Source organism: Urocitellus parryii, chromosome X (genome assembly GCF_045843805.1).
Source record: "Urocitellus parryii isolate mUroPar1 chromosome X, mUroPar1.hap1, whole genome shotgun sequence".
NCBI lineage: Eukaryota > Metazoa > Chordata > Mammalia > Rodentia > Sciuridae > Urocitellus > Urocitellus parryii.
This window is the reverse complement of record NC_135547.1, coordinates 117,140,192-117,152,459: the sequence shown is the minus strand read 5'-3', so window position 1 is coordinate 117,152,459 and position 12,268 is coordinate 117,140,192. Positions and strand designations below refer to the sequence as shown.

At 39.6% G+C, this 12,268-nt stretch overlaps 1 protein-coding gene and 1 non-coding gene across 2 annotated transcripts in view; one reads left to right on the top strand and one right to left on the bottom strand.

The window, feature by feature from the left end:
• The window catches only part of Map7d2 (MAP7 domain containing 2), a 104,599-nt gene that overhangs the window by 84,383 nt on the left and 7,948 nt on the right, over window positions 1-12,268 (bottom strand). The window lies entirely within an intron of this gene.
• On the top strand, window positions 3,694-3,811 carry LOC113194401 (small nucleolar RNA SNORA31). The gene has a single exon (XR_003302275.1). It is a non-coding gene; the product is annotated as a small nucleolar RNA SNORA31 (small nucleolar RNA).

The following is a 12,268-nucleotide window of genomic DNA, read 5'->3' as shown; positions in this document are numbered from 1 at the left end:
AGGGCTGGGGATATAGCTCAGTTGATAGAGTACTTGCCTCACATGCACAAGGCCCTGGGTTCAATCCCTGGCTCTGCAAAAAAAAAAAAAGGGAGAAAGAAAGAAAACAACAGACAACAAAGACCACAACTTTTTCCCAAACAGCTAATTCTATTTCTCCCAATCAAAATCTACTGAAGAACATAAGGAAAGGCAGGGCAGATCTTGTTCTAAGAGAACACTGTGCTTCTTTCTAATATGGTTTAGAAAATTCCACAGCAAGGGCCTGCTATTACTTGTCCCATTCCCAGCTATATGGAGATGTAATGGAAGATATATAGCATGCCAAGGAACAAACACTGCTGATATCTTTTCAAAGATACCAAAACAATAGCAGACTTATTAAATAGGACCCTGACAACCTGCCCTCTTTTGTCAAGGTTGTTTTGAGCAAGATGGTTTACCTTGATTAAAGCTACCAATGGCTAATACTAAATAATAAAATGTTCTAATTACCCACAAGAAATTATAATATCTAAAATTCCCCGCAAGAACTGGGAACTGCTTCCCAGACCATGTCAAAGATCAATTTTAAAGCAACTTCTGACCCCACTCTCTCACTGGCCTAGCTCTGTTGTTCCTGTAACCCAGTCAGTGAAAAGAAATCCAGTCTTCTAGTGGCAGAATGAAGGCAGGTGACTTGTAAGGGCATTCCAGTGCCCAACCATGCAAGTGTTCATCCCTGCTTTTGGGGATGGATTCTTGCAGCTGTGTCCTATCCACCAATTCATCCAGTTTGGGAACTACTTAAGGATAGATTTATAGCAAACCTGCTTATATTTGATAAGGAAGAAACAAAAAAAGATAAGAATGGCACAGGGAGGGGAAGAAGAGTGGTGACTTGGTTATAATTTAGACAGGGGAAGTTATTAATTAAACAAGGATGAAAGAAAACTGGCCAAAAATTCATCAAGGCAGTGGATTAGTAGATGGGTTGCCTACTGTCAGAAATTGAGGGGAAATAGACTGCTAATGCGTGTGGAGTTTTTTGGAGGGTGATGAAAATGTTTTATAATTCATTATGGTGATGGTTGCACAACCCTGTGAATATGCTAAAAAAACTGTTCAAGTGTACATTTCAAGGGCTGGGGATGTGGCTCAAGCGGTAGCGCGTTCACCTGGCATGCGTGCGGCCCGGGGTTCGATCCTCAGCACCACATACAAACAAAGATGTTGTGTCCGCCGATAACTAAAAAATAAATATTAAATTCTCTGTCTCTCTCTCTCTCTCTCTCTCTTTCTCTCTCTCTTTAAAAATAATATCAAAACCACAACTACATAATGAGAACAAGGAAATACCAGCATACCTGGCATGAACATATGGCATATGATAACAAAAGTGTATGAGGTTTTTTTTCTTTGCTCCAAAGTAGAGTAATCTGAACCTGAAAATCAAATATTTAAGGCACTTATTGTAAATAATCTGCTTTATGTCTGGAAATACAAGCAACTGCAGAATTTGTGATCAGAACGAGAGAAGGAACAGTTCTGAGCCAGAGAAGGCCATGTGTCAAAGTAAACAAGACATGAAGGACTGTCTGCTCCTTGAATCAGGCTTCCAGAACACTTTTGGGGAGTCTGACCCAATTGTGAGGTTCTTCAACATCCCATTCCATAAAAGAATGCCTCATGAGTCACTGAAAATATGCCAGGTAGCAGGGGAGTCTTTCTGAACTTCATGTCTGAAGGCCTTGTGGGGGGCAGAGTATTCCTGCTAAAGATTATGTGACATGTCAAGGATTTTGGTACAAATAACCTTTAAAAAAATAGTTTAATACTAATCCTGAAAGCTCCCCTCCTGATACACAAATCACCTTCAAGATTCTTTCCCTCCCCTCCAGTTCCTAAGAAGCTATAAAAATTAGTGACTATTGGGAATGATTACACAACTCTGTGAATTTATTAATTTAATTAAAACCCACCAAACTCTATATTTTGTAAGAATGAAACTTGAGTTATATATTGATATTTTTAAGCATTTTTCTTAACACTCAAGGCGAAACACGGAATTACCAGATAATACAGCAATTCTACTTTGAGGTATACACCCCAAAGAAATGAAAGCAGAAACTCAAAATACTCCTGCTTATTGCAACATTATTCACCATAGCTAAAAGGGTGAAGTAACCTAAGTGTTCATTAACACATGAATGAATAAACAAAAGGTAGTAAATCTGCCCTGCCTCCAAGGCACACGCTTGTAATCCCAGAGACACTTGCCTGTAATCCCAGAGACTCAGGAGACTGAGGTGGGAAAATTGCAAGTTCAAAGCTAGCCTCAACAATTTAGCAAGGCCCTAAGCAACTTAGCAAGATCCTCTCTCAAAATGATAAAAGGGCTGGGGATGTGGCTCAGTGGTTGAGTGCCCCTAGGTTCAATTCCCCAGTACCATAAAAAAAAAGGTAAAATGACAAAATTTATGTTATATATACTTTATCACAATACATTTTTTTAAAAAATTAGGGTCCTCACCTCTAAAAACGCACACTTGATATTATGGGACCCCAGAATATGCCACCTCAAAATATATTTCTTTGACATATTTTGAGACAATTTTTTTAGAGAAATTACAGACAGAAATAGCTATGAAAATCTGTCCCTTTTAAAAGAAAATTCCTTCTCTCTACAATAGTAAAATAAGCAACAAATGCATAGGATTTTTTCCCCCAGTTCCCCCCTTACTTGCCTAAAACTGACCTAAATAAGATCTAGGAAGTATTACCTGAGAGATTTTATCTGCAGAATAAGACAACCTTTGCTCACCATATATTCCTCAACTCAATCTTTCATAATTTGCTTCTACTTTTCCCCCAGAAGCCCCAAATCCCTAGTCCTCTCTGGAACTCAGAGCAATAGATACATAAACTTCAAATATCCAGTCCTTTGAGACTTACACTGTGTGTGTGGCTCCAATGTCGGTGCATTTAATTGTTTGGTTTTTCTCCTGTTAATCTGTCTATTCTCCATTCATCATGGACTAAAATTACCATACCTTCAAGGAAAAAGATAAAATTTAAAACTCCCTTAAGTGAGGCAAACCATCCTTATTTATAAAAAAATTTAAATTTTCCTGCAATATCTGTTTCAGGGTAATAAGGCAACACACACACATACACACAAAAAGACTTCAGAAAATGAGTGTCCTGGGGCTGGGGATGTGGCTCAAGCGGTAGCGTGCTTGCCTGGCAAGCATGCGGCCCGGGTTCGATCCTCAGCACCACATACAAACAAAGATGTTGTGTCTGCTGAGAACTAACTAACTAACTAAATAAATAAATAAAATCTAAAAAAAAAAAGAAAATGAGTGTCCTTCTTGCATTACAAATATAAGGAAGTAAAAACATTTTAATTGCATTAACTGAATTTCAACTGATAAGATTTAATGCTTATACATTTAATTTGGTCATTTGGAAAAACAATTCAAATCAATGCAGCATGAATGAATACCTATTTTTTTTTTAATTTGTTAAGTATCCCACAACTGTCTGTGTTCACTGATAGACCTTGAACAATTTTTTTTTTGTTTTTCTTTTCTTTTTTTAAATGTTTATTTTTTAATTATAGATGGACACAATAGCTTCATTTTATTTTATGTGGTGCTGAGGATTGAACCCAGTGCCTCACGCATGCCAGGCGAGTGCTCTGCCTCTGAGCCACAACCCCAGCCCCGATTTTTCTGTTTTTCTTTTGATTAGTACTAGGATGCAAAAGAAAGCAATCCCTGTGCTTTCTGCCTTTGTGGCAACCCAAACTGAATTGGGGAATACATCTGTAGAATTTTTTTAAGTGTATAACTCAAAAAATCTAACACCAAAAAAAAAAAAAAAAAACCCAATCAAGAAATGGGCTAAGGAGCTGAACAGACACTTTTCAGAAGAAGATATACAATCAATCAACAAATATATGAAAAAATGTTCAACATCTCTAGCAATTAGTGAAATGCAAATCAAAACTACTCTTAAGATTTCATCTCACTCCAGTCAGAATGGCAGTTATCAAGAATACAAGCAACAACAAGTGTTGACAAGGTTGTGTGGGAAAAGGCCCACTCATACACTGCTGGTGGGACTGCAATTAGTGCAGCCAATCTGGAAAGCAGTATGGAGATTCCTTGGAAAACTTGGAATGGAACCACCATTTGACCCAGCTATCCCACTCCTTGGTCTACATCCAAAGGACTTAAAAACAGCCACATCAATGTTCTAGCAGCAAAATTCACAATAGCCAAACTGTGGAACCAACCCAGATGCCCTCCAATAGATGAATGGATAAAGAAACTGTGGTATATATACACAATGGAATATTATTCAGCAATAAAAGAGAATAAAATTATGGCATTTGCAGGTAAATGGATAGTTACAGAATATCACGCTAAGCAAAATAAGCCAATCCCAAAAAAAGGCCCAATGTTTTCTCTGATAAGTGGATGCTAATCCATAATGGGGGGGAGCATGGAATGAGTGGAGGAATTTTGGATGGGGCAAAAGGGAGGGGGGAGGGGACATGGGGGTAGGAAAGGTGGTGGAATGAGATGGACATCATTACCCTAGGTATGATTGCACGAATGGTATAATCCTACTTTGGGTTAAACCACAGAAGTAAAAAATTTTGCTCTGTTTGTGTACAATAAATTAAAGAGCATTCTACTGTCATGTATAACTGATTAGAACAAATAAACATTATTTTTTTAAAAAGTGTATCCTCCAAATGAAAGACAACCCCCTAAATTAGCACCATCTCACAGCACTTTCTGTAGTAATGGAAATGTTCCGGATGTGCACTGTCCAATACTGTAGCCATTAGCAGTTGTCTGTTTAGTACTTGAAACATAGCTAGTGCAACCCTGAAACTGAACTGTCAATGTTGTTTAATGTTAATTAAATAGCCATACATGGGGGCTGGGGATGTAGCTCAAGCGGTAGCGCGCTCGTCTGGCATGCGCACGGCCCGGGTTCGATCCTCAGCACCACATACCAACAAAGATGTTGTGTCCACTGAAAAAACTAAAAAATAAATATTATAAAAATAAATAAATAAATAAAAAACAAATGACAAAATTAAAAAAAAAAAATAGCCATACATGGAACTGGCTACCATATTGTCCAGCAGAGTCGAAACCCCTAAACTTAAAAACTTACAGCATGCCATGCAACTCTCTGCTTGCCAAAAGCCATGTGCAGTTTCTACAGTTCCAGAAAATCAGATGGTTTTCTCTTAAGCTATGAGCAAATGTGTGAGGTGAAGCATCCATACTTTGTGTTGTATAGGGGTAGGGGACAAAAAGTAAGTGTTCCTTTTTTTCTCTGTCTGTGAGAAAATGCTAACTGCACAAAATGGGAAGAGAAAGCTCACCTAAGACATTGAGAACTAGGACCTAGACTCTGACATAGGAAAATGAATACTATAAGCTATAGAGCCTCCTGAATAGGTCAGAACTATATACTTTAAGAATTTCAAAATATAAATTAAGCTCTCAGTAGGAGAGAAAGAAACACCATTCTTGGGCATAAACTGAAATGCATGGCTCAAAATATGGGTCTCTACTTATATATGCTGAGTCTGGCAGTACTGTCCTGCTAACCAGGGGGCACCCAAGTCTAAGTGGCTGTGCCTCCCAAACAAATCACCTGCTGTGGGGACTCATACATGTGCAGAACTTTGACTCTATTCTTCAAGCCAGAATGGACAGCTTGCTCATCTATGGCCTTATAGTCCATTTTAATATTTCTACTTACGACACATTTCAGTGCTTTATACTTAGTTTGAGGCAGCTATCTCTAGATCACCAGCTCCTTGGAAAGCAAAGACTGTAATAATTATATTTATATTTATGTAAATTTATGTTATAAAATATTTTATGCCCATTTATATCATCTGGAACCCTGTATTTGATAGAGATGATGAGCACATTTTCTACTTCACAGATCACTACCTACACAAAAGACATTGTGCTAAATACTTTCTACATATTACCTCACATAATTTGTTTGTTTTTTTTTATCTTTATTTTTTTCATTTATTTATATGTGGTGCTCAGAATCGAACCCAGTGCCTTGCACATGCTAGGCAAGTGCTCTACTCAGGGGCTTTCAAGAAGTATGGACTGCAGCCCCCCAACTCCACCTCAAGCAACTGAGGCACGGCTTGCATACAACCCGAGCCCTCGAGTTATTTTTTTAGCTGTACAATAATGAAACTTGGGCTCTTGATAATCTGCCTGAAGTTAGCACAGTTTATAATACACTAATGAACTTGGTGTTCTATTTAAGCTGAAAGTGCCATTGCTTTTATAAGTTTTTGCAAGTGATAGGGACCTGGCAGAATCTGAGAGAATCTCATGTATTTTCATTAACCCATAAGTAGAGATCAAGGAAATCACAGAGCACGAGATTTCAAGGCTGAGCTCTGACTTTCTTATAAGGAACCTTGCCACATCACTTCTAAACTTCTAAATTTCTGGGTAGTTTAAACTTGTAGGTGAGTGAAGTAGTGATGTGCATATCCTTGGTGATTAAGTCCCCCTCCCCCCTCCCTCCCCCTGTCTCCTCTCTCCCCTCCCCTCCCCTCTCCCCTCTCCCTCACATAATTTGTGTGTTGACCTCACAAGAGTTTCAATTATTATCCCCATTTTGTAGGTAAAGAAACTGAGGTTAGCATATGCCAAGAAGCTAACCTGCAGCCCCAAAGCTAGTTAGTGGACAAGCTAATATTTGATCAGATCAAAGTATTAAGTCATAAACTCTTAACCAAGAAAGAGATGAAAGGGCTACATTACAGGCAATTTGTTCAAACAGTTAAAGGAAAACATTATTATCACAGGAGTAAACATGAAATATAGTCATATCAGGGGGCTTTAAGGAACCAGGAGTGGTGAAGCCCAAAGAAGGGGTCTCACTATATTTATGAAGGCTGGAAGGTTTTTCTAAAGGATGTCAAGTGGTTGTCCTATCTGTCTACAGAGGATTTAGTGATAGGAAATATTTTTTTTAATCAACAGAAAGAATTTCCTGACCCAAGAGGTAAAGGGCACCTCCTGCTTCAGAAATATCCAGCAGAGATTCAATATCTGTTCTGAAAACAGAGAAGACCCAATGCTTACAGGAGGCAGCTCATCTCACATTCTCTTTAAAGATCCCATCCACGATGGGGTTGTAGGTAAGTTAAAGCCCTTGCCTAGCACATGCGAGGCACTGGGTTCCATCCTTGGCACCACATAAAAATAAATAAATAAAATAAAGGTATGTGTCCATCCATAACCAAAAAATATTTTTTAAAAAAGATGGCCTCCTTGGGCTGGGGATGTGGCTCAAGCAGTAGCGCGCTCGCCTGGCATGCGTGCGGCCCGGGTTCGATCCTCAGCACCACATACAAACAAAGATGTTGTGTCTGCCGAAACCTAAAAAATAAAAATATTAAAAAAAAAGATCCCCCTCCATACCTGGAGTTCACAGAGGGGAACTCCAAAAGGCTAGTCCCTCAGCTTCACTGGTCCAAGATTACAGGGAACAAAGACAGAGCTGGTCTGAATCCTGGAGAGATGGTTCTCAGTAGGAATGCAGCCAGCTGATCTCTACAACTCAGATACAGCAGAGTGGAGTAGATGTCCAAGATGTCACCTGAACTCCATAAACACCTGGCCACATCCTTTGTGTTCAGTCTTGTGGTATGTGTTTTGGCCACACTATTCAAGGACCCTGTGTACCTCCATTCTGGTACAAATGGCTTATTTCAGATCAGTCTGTGAATCACACACATAATTATTCAAATCACTAAAGGTGTGACACTGTCAGTTTAAACAGAAGGCAATAAGCCCTGCACAAGTCTGTCACAGTAACTCCTACCTTGATATATTTTTTTTCTCCAAAGATTAATTCCCTTTTGATCCAAACACCAACTAGCCAGGTTTGGGTAGAAAACAGAGAGGTTTTTCTGTGAGGGCTGAGGAAGTCCTCTGTCACTCTCTCTTAAGATTTTACACACATACCATACCCCAGAGGGTCAAAGTAATGCCAAGCCATAGGAACACTCCCTACATCGGTGCCCCCCCCCCAAAAAAAGTAAGACTAAGACCTTGAAACCTTACAGGTCTCATAAAACCAAAGTAGCCCAGCAAAGTAGCCTTGAAAATCAAAAAGAACACAGCAAGTAGTTACTTGCATCAGGATATTCCTGAAGGAAGCCATGACCTGTTTGCCTTTTGTCTTTTATAATCCTACCTTCTGGGCTTCTCTCTAGTGCCAAGCATCTGCATCCATATCCCTGTGTCCAGGGGTTTCAAAATTCATTTCTACTCTGGCGTCACCTTCATCAAACTACTAGCCTCAAGTTTCCAAAGCAGATTTAAATCTACACACACAATACTCTCTGAGATCCAGAAAGTGCTACTTACCTTCAAGTCTTTCGTTCTGCAAGTGAGAAGCAGCTGTATGTTGCTACATGATCTGACTCCTGGGAAAAGGAAAACTTGTGTCTCCACAAAATGTTCAAGATCAGGAGTTGCCAGAACTGCATTTTCCCCTAATTTACATACAAGTGAAGTCATTTCCAACCAACGCCCTTAACAGTTGAGGCCCAAATCTCCTTTCAGGGCATTACTCACATATAGATTAACCACCTTGTAAAAGACAAGAAGTGTGTAGAAGCTAGAAGCCAGGCTCTTTGCTTTGGTCCTGTTTTATTTGGGAGAAACTCTACCCACCTGATGTCCATGTGCTGAGGCAGACAGTTCCGTAAGCATCAGCTTTCATTTACATCTTCAGCTCTGCTTCCCTGTTATGCTGAAAACTCCCTTCAGTCAGCTCTTAGCATTCAAGGAGCATTTATTAATTCAGCTACTATATGGTCTGCCTCATGATGCAATGTTCAGTTTGGCCAAGATAGAGGCAGGTAAACAAACATTCATAAAACAATGCTGGTAAGCTGCAATAAAGCTAACATTGGAGCAACAGAGGACACACTGTCTGAGGTGGTTGCCATGGCTATGCCCTTAAATCCCACACCATAATGACTAGAATGAAAAAGATTGATAATACCAACACTGACAAAGATGTGGAGGAATGAGAACTCCCATGGGAATACAAAAGGATATAGTCAACATAGATGCAAAAATTCTCAATAAAAATCTGGCAAATAGAATACAAAAACATATTAAAAAGATAGTGCGCCATGATCAAGTGGAGTTCATCCCAGGGATGCAAGGTTGGTTCAACATACGGAAATCAATAAATGTAATTCATCACATCAATAGACTTGAAGATAAGAACCATATGATCATGTCAATAGATGCAGAAAAAGCATTCGACAAAATACAGCACCCCTTCATGTTCAAAACACTAGAAAAACTAGGGATGACAGGGACATATCTCAACATTGTAAAAGCTATTTATGCTAATCCCCAGGCCAACATCATTCTAAATGGAGAAAAATTGAAAGCATTCTCTCTAAAAACTGCAACAAGACAGGGATGCCCTCTTTCACCACTTCTATTTAATATAGTTGTTGAAACTCTAGCTAGAGCAATTAGACAAAAGAAATTAAAGGGATATGAATAGGAAAAGAAGAACTCAGTTATCATTATTCACCACAATATGCTTCTATACTTAGAAGATCCCAAAAATTCTACCAGGAAATGCTGAGGGCCATTACCAAGTAGGTATTGATGCATCGTAATCCTTGCCAGTGTACCCCATGTTAAATGGACTTGCCTTGGAAATTTGCTGCCACCTTGCTTGTGTGTTTGAGAAAGGTGACCCTGCTCAATCACCAGGGTGGATCCAGGATTAGGGTGTATTCCTGCAGGAAGTATCTCCGTCCTTGGGTTTAGGGCGTGACAATAGGAGTTTTAGGGAAGTTGAGGTTGAAGATTATTGATGCTGAGATTAGGGTGTTCCTGCTGCTTGTTCCCGTTGAGTTCTCGTGAGATTAAAATGGGATTTGGAAAAAGCCTCGTGGAGTAGGATTTGGGATCAGACATATTGGGAATTGCCCCTGAACGTGTGTGGAGGCTGGTGTGAGATCGGGAATAAAGAATTGCTGTTTGAACCTACAAAGCTGTGGTGCCTCCTGATTCTGGTGCCCCCCAAGACATCAGCAAGGAAACTTCTAGAACTAATAAATGAATTCAGCAAAGTAGCAGGATATAAAATCAATACCCGTAAATCAAAGGCATTTTTGTATACATCAGTGACAAATCCTCTGAAAGAGAAACTAGGAAAACTACCCCATTTATAATAGCCTTTAAAACATAAAATACTTGGGAATCAACTTAATGAAAGAGGTGAAAGACCTCTGCAATGAAAACTACAGAATGCTAAAGAAAGACATTAAAGAAGACCTTAGAAGGTGGAAAGATCTCCCTTGTTCTTAGATAGGCAGAATTGTCCAAATGACCATACTACCAAAAGCACTATACAGATTTAATGCAATTCCAATCAAAATCTCAATAACATTCCTCATAGAAATAGAAAAAGCAGTTATGAAATTCATCTGGAAAAGTAAGAGACCTAGAATAGCTAAAGCAATCCTTAGGAAGAAAAGTGAATCAGGTGGTATCACTATACTAGACCTTAAACTATACTACAGAGCAATAGTAACAAAAAAACAGCATGGTATTGGCACCAAAATAGACTGGTAGACCAATGATGCAGAATAGAGTCACAGAAACTAACCCACACAAATACAATTATCTCATATTAGACAAAGGCACCAAAAACATATATTGGAGAAAGGATAGCCTCCTCAAAATATGGTGCTGGGAAAACTGGAAATCCAAATGCAGTAAAATGACATTAAGCCCCTGTCTCTCACCATACACAAAACTCAACTCAAAGTGATCGAGCACCTAGGAATTAAACCAGAGGCCCTGCACCTAACAGAAGAAAAAAGTAGGCCCAAATCTTCATCATGTCAGATTAGGCCCCGACTGCCGCAGTCTGGCTGGGCACAATTCACGAGTCACTTATCAAGCAGAAACGAACTTTATTTTTAGAACACACGCAGCACCACAGGAGCTCTTCAGGAATTCCCTCAGAGCCCAACTGCCACCCCTGGCTTCCCACAAGCCTCTCAACCCCCCACTCCTCCTGCTCTTGAGGCCAATTGGCTGGGTCACGTGGGCAGAGTCAAAAGAGTCCCCCAGTGAGCAGCTCCATGGTCTGAAAGGGCGGGGAAACAGCCCAATGAGCATCACTGCAGAGGAGCCAATCAGCTGGCAGCTGGAAGTTTGCTGGGGCCATGGTGAGCCAATCAGCTGGAAGTTTGCTGGGGCACTGTGAGCCATTCAGCTGGAAGGTTGCTGGGGCCCCTTCAGCTGTGGCTCTCAACACCCACGTCCTTAACAAGATTCCTATGGCTCAAGAAATAAAATCAAGAATCAATAAACGGAATGTATTCAAACTGAAAAGCTTCTTCTCAGCAAAAGAAACAATCAGTGAGGTGAAGAGTGAGCCTACAGAATGGGAGTAAATTTTTATTACACACATATCAGATAGAGCACTAACCTCTACAATATATAAACAACTCAAAAATCTTTAAAAAAAACCCAAATAACCATATTAAATAAATGGGCCAAGGAACTGAACAGACATTTCTCAGAAGAGGATATACAATTGATCAACAAATATATAAAAAAAGTTCAACATCTCTAGCAATTAAAGAAATGATGCAAATCAAAACTAAGATTTCATTTCACTCCAGTCAGAATGGCAGCTATCAAGAATATAAACAATAAGTGTTGGTAAGGATGGGGGGAAAAGGCACACTCATACATTGCTGGTGGGACTGCAAATTGGTGCAGCCAATATGGAAAGCAGTATGGAGATTCCTTGGAAAACTTGGAATGAAACCACCATTTGACTCAGCTATCCCACTCCTGGGTTTATACCCAAAGGACTTAAAAATAGCCTACAATAGTGATGCAGCCACATTAATGTTTATAGCAGCACAATTCACAATAGCTAAATTGTGGAACCAACCTAGATGCCTTTCAGTAGATGGATAAAGAAACTGTGGTATATATACACAATGGAATATTACTCAGCATTGAGAGAATAAAATCATGGCATTTGCAGGTAAATGGATGGAGTTGGAGAATATCATGCCAAGTGAAGTAAGCCAATCCCAGAAAACCAAAGGCTGAATGTTTTCTCTCATATGAGGATGCTGATCCATAATAAGGATGTCAGGGAACATAGGAGGAATGAAGGAACTTTAAATAGACCAAAGGGGAGG